The sequence below is a fragment of the Nicotiana tabacum genome, chromosome 15, assembly GCF_000715075.1.
Source record: "Nicotiana tabacum cultivar K326 chromosome 15, ASM71507v2, whole genome shotgun sequence".
Taxonomy (NCBI): domain Eukaryota; kingdom Viridiplantae; phylum Streptophyta; class Magnoliopsida; order Solanales; family Solanaceae; genus Nicotiana; species Nicotiana tabacum.
The window spans coordinates 59,763,256-59,776,526 of NC_134094.1; positions in this window are offsets into that span (position 1 = coordinate 59,763,256).

Below are 13,271 nucleotides of genomic sequence, written 5' to 3' on the forward strand. Positions count from 1 at the left end.
GGAGACCCTATGTTGGAAAAGCGACAAGGGAGTACAGATCCTATGTCTAAAAAAAAATCAATTAGGGAGTGGAGACCCTATGTTGGAAAAGCGACTAGGGAGTGAAGACCGTATGTCTAAAATAAAATCAACTAAGGAGTGGAGACCCTATGTTGGAAAAGAGACTAGGGAGTGGAGATCCTATGTCTAAAATAAAATCAACTAAGGAGTGGATACCATATGTTGGAAAAGCGACTAGGGAGTGGAGATCCTAGGTCTAAAATATCATCAACTAAGGAGTGGAGACCCTATGTTGGAAAAGCGACAAGGGAGTGGAGACCCCATGTCTTAAATAAAATCAACTAGGTAGTAGAGACCCTATGTTGGAAAAGCGACTAGGGAGTGAAGACCCTATATCTAAAATAAAATCAACTAAGGAGTGGATACCCTATGTTGGAAAAGCGACTAGGGAGTGGAGACCCTATATCTTAAAAAAAATTAACTAGGGAGTGTAGACCCTTTGTTGGAAAAGCGACTAGGGAGTGGAGACCCTATGTCTAAAATAAAATAAACTAAGGAGTGGATACCTTATGCTGGAAAAACGACTAGGGAGTAGAGATCCTTTGTCTAAAATAAAATCAACTAGGGAGTGGTAACCCTATGTTGGAAAAGCGACTAGGGAGTGGAGTCCCTAGGTCTAAAATAAAATCAATTAGGGAGTTGAGACCCTATGTTGGAAAAGCGACTAAGGAGTGGAGACCCTAGGTCTAAAATAAAATCAACTAAGGAAGGGATACCCCATGTTGGAAAAGCGACTAAGGAGTGGAGACCCTATGTATAAAATAGAATCAACTAAAGAGTGGATACCCTATGTTGGAAAAGCGACTAAGGAGTGGAGACCCTATGTCTAAAATAAAATAAACTAGTGAGTGGAGATCCTATGTTGGAAAAGCGACTAGGGAGTGGAGTTCCGATGTTTTCAAAAGCGACTGGGGAGTGGAGACCCTATGTCTAAAATAAAATCAACTAGGGAGAGGAGACCTTATGTTGGAAAAGTGATTAGGGAGTGGAAACCCTATGTCTAAAATAAAGTCAACTATGGAGTGAAGACCCTATTTTTGAAAAGCGACTAGATAATGGAGACCCTATGTCTAAAATAAAATTCAACTAGGGAGTGGAGACCCTATGTTGGAAAAGCGACTAGAGAGTGGAGATCCTATGTCTAAAATAAAATCAACTAGGGAGTGGAGACCCTATGTTGGAAAAGCGACTAGGGAGTGGAGACCCTATGTCTAAAATAAAATCAACTAGGGAGTGGATACCCTATGTTGGAAAAGCGACTAAGGAGTGGAGACCCTATGTCTAAAAATAATCAACTACTGAGTGGATACCCTATGTTGGAAAAGTGACTAGGGAGTGGTGACCCTATGTCTAAAATAAAATCAACTAGTGAGTGGAGACCCTATGTTTGAAAAGCGACTAAAAACATGAGACCCTATGTCTAAAATAAAATCAACTAGGGAGTGGAGACCCTATGTTGGAAAAGCGACTAAGGAGTAGAGATCCTATGTCTAAAATAAAATCAACTAAGGAGTGGATACCCTATGTCGGAAAAGAGACTAAGGAGAGGAGACCCTATGTCTAAAATAGAATCAACTAAAGAGTGGATACCCTATGTTGGAAAAGCAACTAGGGAGTGAAGACCCTATGTCTAAAATAAAATCAACTAGTTAGTGGAGACCCTATGTTTTCAAAAGCGACTGGGGAGTGGAGACCCTATGTCTAAAATAAAATCAACTAGGGAGAGGAGACCCTATGTTGGAAAAGTGATTAGTGAGTGGAAACCCTATGTCTAAAATAAAGTCAACTATGGAGTGAAGACCCTATTTTGGAAAAGAGACTAGACAATGGTGACCCTATGTCTAAAATAAAATTCAACTAGGGAGTGGAGACCCTATGTTGGAAAAGCGACTAGGGAGTGGAGATCCTATGTCTAAAATAAAATCAACTTGGGAGTGGAGACCCTATGTTGGAAAAGCGACTAAGGAGTGGAGACCCTATGTCTAAAATAAAATCAACTAGGGAGTGGATACCCTATGTTGGAAAAGCGACTAAGGAGTGGAGACCCTATGTCTAAAAAAATCAACTACTGAGTGGATACCCTATGTTAGAAAAGTGACTAGGGAGTGGTGACCCTATGTCCAAAATAAAATCAACTAGTGAGTGGAGACCCTATATTTGAAAAGCGACTAAAAAGATGAGACCCTATGTCTAAAATAAAATCAACTAGGGAGTGGAGACCCTATGTTGGAAAAACGACTAAGGAGTAGAGACCCTATGTCTAAAATAAAATCAACTAAGGAGTGGATACCCTATGTTGGAAAAGCGACTAAGGAGAGGAGACCCTATGTCTAAAATAGAATCAACTAGTTAGTGGAGACCCTATGTTGGAAAAGCGACTAGGGAGTGGAGATCCTATGTCTAAAATAAAGTCAACTAGGGAGTGGAGACCCTATGTTGGAAAAGCGACTGGGGAGTGGAGATCCTATGTCTAAAATAACATCAACTAGGGAGTGAAGTCCCTATTTTGGAAAAGCGACTAGGGAGTGGAGACCCTATGTCTTAAATAAAATCAACTAGTTAGTGGAGACCCTATGTTGGAAAAGCGATTAGGGAGTGGAGATCCTATGTCTAAAATAAAGTCAACTAGGGAGTGGAGACCCTATGTTGGAAAAGCGACTGGGGAGTGGAGATCCTATGTCTAAAATAACATCAACTAGGGAGTGAAGTCCCTATTTTGGAAAAGCGACTAGGGAGTGGAGACCCTATGTCTTAAATAAAATCAACTAGGGAGTGGAGACCCTATGTTGTAAAAGCGACTAGGGAGTGGAGGCCCTATGTCTAAAATAAAATCAACTAAGGAGTGGATACCTTGTGTTGGAAAAGCGACTAAGGAGTGGAGATCCTATGTCTAAAATAAAATCAACTAGGGAGTGGAGACCCAATGTTGGAAAAGCGACTAGGGATTGGTGACCCTATTTCTTAAATAAAATCAACTACGGAGTGGAGACCCTATGTTGGAAAAGCGACTAGGGAGTGGAGATCCTATGTCTAAAATAAAATCAACTAAGGAGTGGATACCCTATGTTGGAAAAGCGACTAGGGAGTGGGGACCCTAGTTGTAAAATATAATCAAATAAGGAGTGGAGACCCTATGTTTTAAAAGCGACTAGGTTGTGAAGAACCTATGTCTAAATAAAATAAACTAAGGAGTGGATACCTTATGCTGGAAAAACGACTAGGGAGTAGAGATCCTTTGTCTAAAATAAAATCAACTAGGGAGTGGTAACCCTATGTTGGAAAAGCGACTAGGGAGTGGAGTCCCTAGGTCTAAAATAAAATCAATTAGGGAGTTGAGACCCTATGTTGGAAAAGCGACTAAGGAGTGGAGACCCTAGGTCTAAAATAAAATCAACTAAGGAAGGGATACCCCATGTTGGAAAAGCGACTAGGGAGTGAAGACCCTATGATGGAAAAGCGAATAGGGAGGGGAGAGTCTATGTCTTAAATAAAATCAACTACGGAGTGGAGACCCTATATTGGAAAAGCGACTAGGGAGTGGAGACCCTATGGCTATAATATCATCAACTTAAGGAGTGGAGACCCTATGTTGGAAAAGCGACTAGGGAGTGCAGACCCTATGTCTTAAATTAAAGCAACTAGGCAGTGTAGACCTTATGTTGGAAAAGCCACTAAGAGGTAGAGACCCTATGTCTAAAATTAAATCAACTAAGGAGTGGATACCCAATGTTGGAGAAGCAACTAGGGAGTGGAGACCCTAGGTGTAAAATATCATCAACTAAGGAGTGAAGACCATATGTTGTAAAAACGACTAGGGAGTGGAGACCCTATGTCTTAAATAACATCAATAAGGGAGTGGAGACCCTATGTTGGAAAAGCGACTAAGGAGTGGAGACCCTATGTCTAAAATAAAATCAACTAGGAGTGGATACCCTATGTTGGAAAATCGACTAGGGAGTGGAGACCCTATATCTTAAATAAAATCAACTAGGGTGTAGAGAGCCTATGTTGGAAAAGCGACTAGGCAGTGGAAACCCAATGTCTTAAATAAAATCAACTACGGAGTGGAGACCCTATGTTGGAAAAGCGACTAGGAAGTGGAGACCCTATTTCTAAAATATCATCAATTAAGGATTGGAGACCCTATGTTGGGAAAGCGACTAGGGAGTGGTGAACCTATGTCTTAAATAAAAGCAACTAGGTAGTGGAGACCATATGTTGGAAAAGCGACTAGGGAGTGGAGACCATATGTCTAAAATTAAATCAACTAAGGAGTGAATACCCCATGTTGGAAAAGAGACTAGGGAGTGGAGACCCTAGGTGTAAAATATCATCGACTAAGGAGTGGAGACCCTATGTCAAAAATAAAATCAACTAAGGAGTGGATACCCTATGCTGGAAAAGCGATTAGGGAGTGAAGACCCTATGTCTAAAATAAAATCAACTAAGGAGTGGAGACCCTATGTGGGAAAAGCAACTAGGGAGTGGAGACCCTATGTATTAAATAAAATCAACTACGGAATGGAGACCCTATGTTGGAAAAGCGACTAAGGAATGGAGACCCTATGTCTAAAATATCATTAACTAAGGAGTGGAGACCCTATGTAGGAAAATCGACTAGGGAGTGGAGACCCTATGTCTTAAATAAAAGCAACTAGGTAGTGGAGACCCTATGATGGAAAAGCGACTAGGGAGTGGAGACTCTATGTGTTAAATAAAATCAACTACGGAGTGGATACCCTATATTGGAAAAGCGACTAGGGAGTGGAGACCCTATGTCTAAAATATCATCAACTTAAGGAGTGGAGACCCTATGTTGGAAAAGCGGCTAGGGAGTGGAGACCCTATGTCTAAAAAAAGCAACTAGGGAGTGGTGACCCTATGTTGGAAAAGCGACAAGGGAGTGAAGACCCTATGTCTAAAATAAAATCAACTAAGGAGTAGAGACCCTATGTTGGAAAAGCGACTAGGGAGTGGAGACCCTATGCCTTAAATAAAATCAACAAGGGAGTGGAGACCCTATGTTGGAAAAGCGACTAAGGAGTGGAGACCCTATGTCAAAAATAAAATCAACTAAGGAGTGGATACCCTATGTTAGAAAATCGACTAGGGAGTGGAGACCCTATATCTTAAATAAAATTAACTAGGGAGTAGAGACCCTATGTTGGAAAAGCGACTAGGGAGTGGAGACCCTATGTCAAAAATAAAATCAACTAAGGAGTGGATACCCTATGTTGAAAAAGCGATTAGGGAGTGGAGACCCTATGTCTAAAATATCATCAACTAGGGAGTAGATACCCTATGTTAGAAAAGTAACTAGGGAGTGGTGACCTATGTCTAAAAATTAAATCAACTAAGGAGTGGAGACACTATGTTTGAAAAGCGACGAGGGAGTGGAGACCCTATGTCTAAAATATCATCAACTAGGGAGTTGAGAGCCTATGTTGGAAAAGCGACAAGGGATTGGAGACCCTATGTTTAAAATATCATCAACTAGGGAGTGGAGATACTATGTTGGAAAAGCGTATACGGACTGGTGATCCTATGTCTAAAATAAAATCAACTAGGGAGTGGAGACCCTATGTTGAAAAAGAGACCAGGGAGTGGAGACCCTATGTCTAAAATAAAATCAACTAGGTAGTGGAGACCATATGTTGGAAAAGCGTCCAGGGAGTGGAGACCCTATGTCTAAAATAAAATCAACTAGGGGGTGGAGACCCTATGTTGGAAAAGCGACTAGAGAGTGGAGAACCTATGCCTAAAAATAAGATCAATTAGGGAGTGCATACCTTATGGTGGAAAAGTGACTAGGGAGTGGAGACCCTAGATGTAAAATATCATCAAATAAGGAGTGGAGACCCTATGTTGTAAAAGCGACTAGGTAGTGAAGACCCTATGACTAAAATAAAATCAACTAAGGAGTGGAGACCCTATGTACGAAAAGCGACTAGGGAGTAAAGACCCTATGTCTAAAATAAAATCAACTAGGGAGTGGAGACCCTATGTTGGAAAAGCGACTAGGGACTGGAGACCCTAGATGTAAAATATCATCAAATAAGGAGTGGAGACCCTATGTTGTAAAAGCGACTAGGTAGTGAAGACCCTATGACTAAAATAAAATCAACTAAGGAGTGGAGACCCTATGTACGAAAAGCGACTAGGGAGTAAAGACCCTATGTCTAAAATAAAATCAACTAGGGAGTGGAGACCCTATGTTGGAAAAGCGACTAGAGAGTGGAGACCCTATGTCGAAAATAAAATCAACTAAGGAGTGGATAACCTATGTTGGGAAAGAGACTAGGGAGTGGAGACCCTATGTCTAAAATATCATCAACTAGGGAGTAGATACCCTATGTTGGAAAAGTGACTAGGAAGTGATGACCCTATGTCTAAAAATAAAATCAACTAGGGCGTGGAGACCCTATGTTGGAAAAGCGACTAGAGAGTGAAGACCCTATGTCTAAAATAAAATCAACTAATGGGTGGAGACCCTATGTTGGAAAAGCGACTAGGCAGTGGAGACCTAATGTCTTAAATAAAATCAACTACAGAGTGGAGACCCTATGTTGGAAAAGCGACTAGGAAGTGGAGACCCTATTTCTAAAATATCATCAATTAAGGATTGGAGACCCTATGTTGGAAAAGCGACTAGGGAGTGGAGACCCTATGTCTTAAATAAAAGCAACTAGGTAGTGGAGACCATATGCTGGAAAAGCGACTAGGGAGTGGAGACCCTATGTCTAAAATTAAATCAACTAAGGAGTGGATACCCTATGTTGGAAAAAAGACTAGGGAGTGGAGACCCTAGGTGTAAAATATCATCAACTAAGGAGTGGAGACCCTATGTCGAAAATAAAATCAACTAAGGAGTGGATACCCTATGTTGGAAAAGCGATTAGGGAGTAGAGACCCAATGTCTAAAAGATCATCAACTTGGGAGTAGATACCCTATGTTGGAAAAGTGACTAGGGAGTGAAGACCGTATATCAAAAATAAAATCAACTAAGGAGTGGAGACCCTATGTTGGAAAAGCGACTAGGGAGTGGAGACCCTATGTCTAAAATATCATCAACTAGGGAGTAGATACCCTATGTTGGAAAAGTGACTAGGGAGTGGTGACCCTATGTCTAAAAATAAAATCAACTAGGGAGTGGAGACCCTATGTTGGAAAACCGACTAGGGAGTGAAGACCCTATGTCTAAAATAAAATCAACTATGGAGTGGAGACCCTATGTGGGAAAAGCAACTAGGGAGTGGAGACCCTATGTCTTAAATAAAATCAACTACGGAGTGAAGACCCTATGTTGGAAAAGCGACTAAGGAATGGAGACCCTATGTCTAAAATATCATTAATTAAGGAGTGGAGATCCTATGTTGGAAAATCGACTAGGGAGTGGAGACCCTATGTCTTAAATAAAAGCAACTAGGTAGTGGAGACCCTATGATGGAAAAGTGACTAGGGAGTGGAGACTCTATGTCTTAAATAAAATCAACTACGGAGTGGATACCCTATATTGGAAAAGCGACTAGGGAGTGGAGACCCTATGTCTAAAATATCATCAACTTAAGGAGTGGAGACCCTATGTTGGAAAAGCGGCTAGGGAGTGGAGACCCTATGTCTTAAAAAAGCAACTAGGGAGTGGAGACCCTATGTTGGAAAAGAGACTAGGGAGTGAAGACCCTATGTCTAAAATAAAATCAACTAAGGAGTGGAGACCCTATGTTGGAAAAGCGACTAGGGAGTGGAGACCCTATGTCTTAAATAAAATCAACAAGGGAGTGGAGACCCTATGTTGGAAAAGCGACTAAGGAGTGGAGACCCTATGTCTAAAATAAAATCAACTAAGGAGTGGATACCCTATGTTGGAAAATCGACTAGGGAGTGGAGACCCTATATCTTAAATAAAATTAACTAGGGAGTACAGACCCTATGTTGGAAAAGCGACTAGGGAGTGGAGACCCTATGTCGAAAATAAAATCAACTAAGGAGTGGATACCCTATGTTGGAAAAGCGATTAGGGAGTGGAGACCCTATGTCTAAAATATCATCAACTAGGGAGTAGATACCCTATGTTGGAAAAGTGACTAGGGAGTGGTGACCTATGTCTAAAAATTAAATCAACTAGGGAGTGGAGACACTATGTTTGAAAAGCGACGAGGGAGTGGAGACCCTATGTCTAAAATATCATCAACTAGGTAGTTGAGAGCCTATGTTGGAAAAGCGACAAGGGATTGGAGGCCCTATGTCTAAAATATCATCAACTAGGGAGTGGAGATACTATGTTGGAAAAGCGTATACGGACTGGTGATCCTATGTCTAAAATAAAATCAACTAGGGAGTGGAGACCCTATGTTGAAAAAGAGACCAGGGAGTGGAGACCCTATGTCTAAAATAAAATCAACTAGGTACTGGAGACCATATGTTGGAAAAGCGTCCAGGGAGTGGAGACCCTATGTCTAAAATAAAATCAACTAGGGGGTGGAGACCCTATGTTGGAAAAGCGACTAGAGAGTGGAGAACCTATGTCTAAAAATAAGATCAATTAGGGAGTGGATACCCTATGTTGGAAAAGTGACTAGGGAGTGGAGACCCTAGATGTAAAATATCATCAAATAAGGAGTGGAGACCCTATGTCGAAAAAGCGACTAGGTAGTGAAGACCCTATGACTAAAATAAAATCAACTAAGGAGTGGAGACCCTATGTACGAAAAGCGATTAGGGAGTGAAGACCCTATGATGGAAAAGCGACTTGGGATTGGAGACCCTATGTCTAAAATAAAATCAATTAGGGAGTAAAGACCCTATGTTGGAAAAGCGACTAGGGAGTGAAGACCCTATGATGGAAAAGCGACTAGGGAGTGGAGACCCTATGTCTTAAATAAAATCAAGTACGGATTGGAGACCATATATTGGAAAAGCGACTAGGGAGTGGAGACCCTATGTCTAAAATATCATCAACTTAAGGAGTGGAGACCCTATGTTCGAAAAGCAACTTGGGAGTGGAGACCCTATGTCTTAAATAAAAGCAACTAGGTAGTGCAGACCATATGTTGGAAAAGCCACTAGGGAGTGGAGACCCTATGTCTAAAATTAAATCAACTAAGGAGTGGATACCCTATGTTGGAGAAGCGACTAGGGAGTGGAGACCCTAGGTGTAAAATATCATCAACTAAGGAGTGGAGACCCTATGTTGTAAAAGCGACTAGGGAGTGGAGACCCTATGTCTTAAATAAAATCAACAAGGGAGTAGAGACCCTATGTTGGAAAAGCGACTAGGGAGTGGAGACCCTATGTCGAAAATGAAATCAACTAAGGTGTGGATACCCTATGTTGGAAAATCGACTAGGGAGTGGAGACCCTATATCTTAAATAAAATTAACTAGGGAGTAGAGACCCTATGTTGGAAAAGTGACTAGGGAGTGGAGACCCTATGTCTAAAATAAAATCAACTAAAGAGTGGATACCCTATGTTGGGAAAGCGACTAGGGAGTGGAGACCCTATGTCTAAAATATCATCAACTAGGGAGTAGATACCCTATGTTGGAAAAGTGACTAAGGAGTGATGACCCTATGTCAAAAAATAAAATCAACTAGGGAGTGGAGACCCTATATTGGAAAAGCGACTAGGGAGTGAAGACCCTATGTCTAAAATAAAATCAACTAAGGAGTGGAGACCCTAGGTTGGAAAAGCGACTAGGGAGTGGAGACCCTATGTCTTAAATAAAATCAACTACGGAGTGGAGACCCTATGTTGGAAAAGCGACTAGGGAGTAGAGACCCTACGTCTAAAATATCATCAACTAATGATTGGAGACCCTATGTTGGAAAAGTGACTAGGGAGTGGAGACCCTATGTCTTAAATAAAAGCAACTAGGTAGTGGAGACCATATGTTTGAAAAGCGACTAGGGAGTGGAGGCCCAATGTCTAAAATTAAATCAACTACGGAGTGGATACCCTATGTTGTAAAAGAGACTAGGGAGTGGAGACCCTAGGTATAAAATATCATCAACTAAGGAGTGGAGACCCTATGTTGGACAAGCGACTAGGGAGTGGAGACCCTATGTCTTAAATAAAATCAACAAGGGAGTTAAGACCTTATGGTTGAAAAGCGACTAAGGAGTGGAGACCCTATGTCTAATATAAAATCAACTAAGGAGTGGACACCCTATGTTGGAAAATCGACTAGGGAGTGGAGACCCTATATCTTAAATAAAATCCACTAGGGAGTAGAGACCCTATGTTGGAAAAACGACTAGGGAGTGGAGACCCTATGTCGAAAATATAATCAACTAAGGAGTGGAGACCCTATGTTGGAAAAGCGACTAGGGAGTAGAGACCCTATGTCTAAAATATCATCAACTAGGGAGTAGATACCCTATGTTGGAAAAGTGACTAGGGAGTGGTGACCCTATGCCTAAAAATAAAATCAACTAGGAAGTGGTGACCCTATGTTGGAAAAGTGACAAGGGAGTGAAGACCCTATGTCTAAAATAAAATCAACTAAGGAGTGGAGAAACTATGTTGGAAAAGCGGCTAGGTAGTGGAGACCCTATGTCTTAAATAAAATCAACTATGGAGTGGAGACCCTATGTTGGAAAAGCGACTAAGGAGTGGAGACCCTATGTCTAAAATATCATCAACTAAGGAGTGGAGACCCTATGTTGGAAAAGCGACTAGGGAGTGGAGACCCTATGTCTTAAATAAAAGAAACTAGGTAGTGGAGACCATATGTTGGAAAAGCGACTAGGGAATGGAGACCCTGTGTCTAAAATCAAATCAACTAAGGAGTGGATACCCTATGTTGGAAAAGAGACTAGGGAGTGGAGACCCTAGGTGTAAAATATCATCAACTAAGGAGTGGAGACCCTATGTTGAAAAAGCGACTAGGGAGTGGAGACCCTATGTCTTAAATAAAATCAACAAGGGTGTGGAGACCCTATGTTGGAAAAGCGACTAAGGAGTGGAGACCCTATGTCTAAAATAAAATAAACTAAGGAGTGGATACCCTATGTTGGAAAATCGACTAGGGGGTGGAGACCCTATATCTTAAATAAAATTAACTAGGGAGTAGAGACCGTATGTTGGAAAAGCGACTAGGGAGTGGAGACCCTATGTCTAAAATAAAATCAACTAAGGAGTGGATACCCTATGTTGGAAAAGCAATTAGGGAGTGGAGACCCTATATCTAAAATATCATCAACTAGGGAGTAGATACCCTATATTGGAAAAGTGACTAGGGAGTGGTGACCCTATGTCTAAAAATTAAATCAACTAGGGAGTGGAGACACTATGTTTGAAAATCGACTAGGGAGTGGAGACACTATGTTGGAAAAGCGACTACGGAGTGGAGACCCTATGTCTAAAAAAAAATCAACTAGGGAGTGGAGACCCTATGTTGGAAAAACGACTAGAGAGTGGAGAACCTATGTCTAAAAATAAGATCAATTAGGGAGTGGATACCCTATGTTGGAAAAGCGACTAGGGAGTGGAGACCCTAGATGTAAAATATCATCAAATAAGGAGTGGAGACCCTATGTTGTAAAATTGACTAGGTAGTGAATACCCTATGACTAAAATAAAATCAACTAAGGAGTGGAGACCCTATGTACGAAAAGCGACTAAGGAGTGAAGACCCTATGTCTAAAATAAGATCAACAAAGGAGTGGAGACCCTATATTTGAAAAGCGACTAGGGAGTGGAGACCCTATGTTTTAAATAAAAGCAACTAGGGAGTGGAGACCCTATGTTGTAAAAGCGACTAAGGAGTGGAGGCCGTATGTCTAAAATAAAATCAACTAAGGAGTGGATACCCTATGTTGGAAAAGCGACTAGGGAGTACAGATACTATGTCTAAAATAAAATCAATTAGGGAGTGGAGACCCTATGTTGGAAAAGCGACTAGGGAGTGAAGACCGTATGTCTAAAATAAAATCAACTAAGGTATGGAGACCCTATGTGGGAAAAGCGACTAGGGAGTGGAGACCCTATGTCTTAAATAAAATCAACTAGGGAGTGGAGACCCTATATTGGAAAAGCGACTAGGAAGTGGAGACCCTATGTCTAAAATAAAATCAACTAGTGAGTGTAGACCCTATGTTGGAAAACAGACTAGGGAGTGGAGATCCTATGTCTAAAATAAAATCAACTGAGGAGTGGATACCATATGTTGGAAAAGCGACTAGGGAGTGGAGATCCTAGGTCTAAAATATCATCAACTAAGGAGTGGAGACCCTATGTTGGATAAGCGACTAGGGAGTGGAGACCCTATGTCTTAAATAAAATCAACAAGGGTGTGGAGACCCTATGTTGGTAAAGCGACTAAGGAGTGGAGACCCTATGTCTAAAATAAAATCAACTAAGGAGTGGATACCCTTTGTTGGAAAATCGACTAGGGAGTGGAAACCCTATATCTTAAATAAAATCAACTAGGCAGTAGAGACCCTATGTTGAAAAAGCGACTAGGGAGTGGAGACCCTATGTCGAAAATAAAATCAACTAAGGAGTGGATACCTTATGTTGGAAAAGCGATAAAGGAGTGGAGACCCTATGTCTAAAATATCATCAACTAGGGAGTAGATACCCTATGTTGGAAAAGTGACTAGGGAGTGGTGACCCTATATGTCTAAAAATAAAATCAACTAGGGTGTGGAGACACTATGTTAGAAAAGCGACTAGGGAGTGGAGACCCTATGTCTAAAATATCATCAACTAGGGAGTGAAGACCCTATGTTGGAAAAGAGACTAGGGATTGGAGACCCTATGTCTAAAATATCATCAACTAGGGAGTAGAGACACTATGTTGGAAAACCAACTACGGAGTGGAGACCCTATGTCTAAAATAAAATCAACTAGGGAGTGGAGACCCTATGTTGGAAAAGCGACTAGGGAGTGAAGACCCTATGTCTAAAATAAAATCAACTAAAGAGTGGAGACCCTATGTTGGAAAAGCGACTAGGGAGGGGAGACCTTGTGTCTAAAATAAAATCAAATAGGGAGTGGAAACTCTATGTTGGAAAAGCGAGTAGGGGGTGGAGACTCTATGTCTAAAATAAACTCAACTAGGGAGTGGAGACCCTATGTCTAAAATAAAATCAACTAGGGAGTGGAGACTCTATGTTGGAAAAGTGACTAGGGAGTGGAGACCCTATGTCTAACATAAAATCAACTAGAGAGTAGAGACCCGATGTTGAAAATCGACTAGGGAGTGGA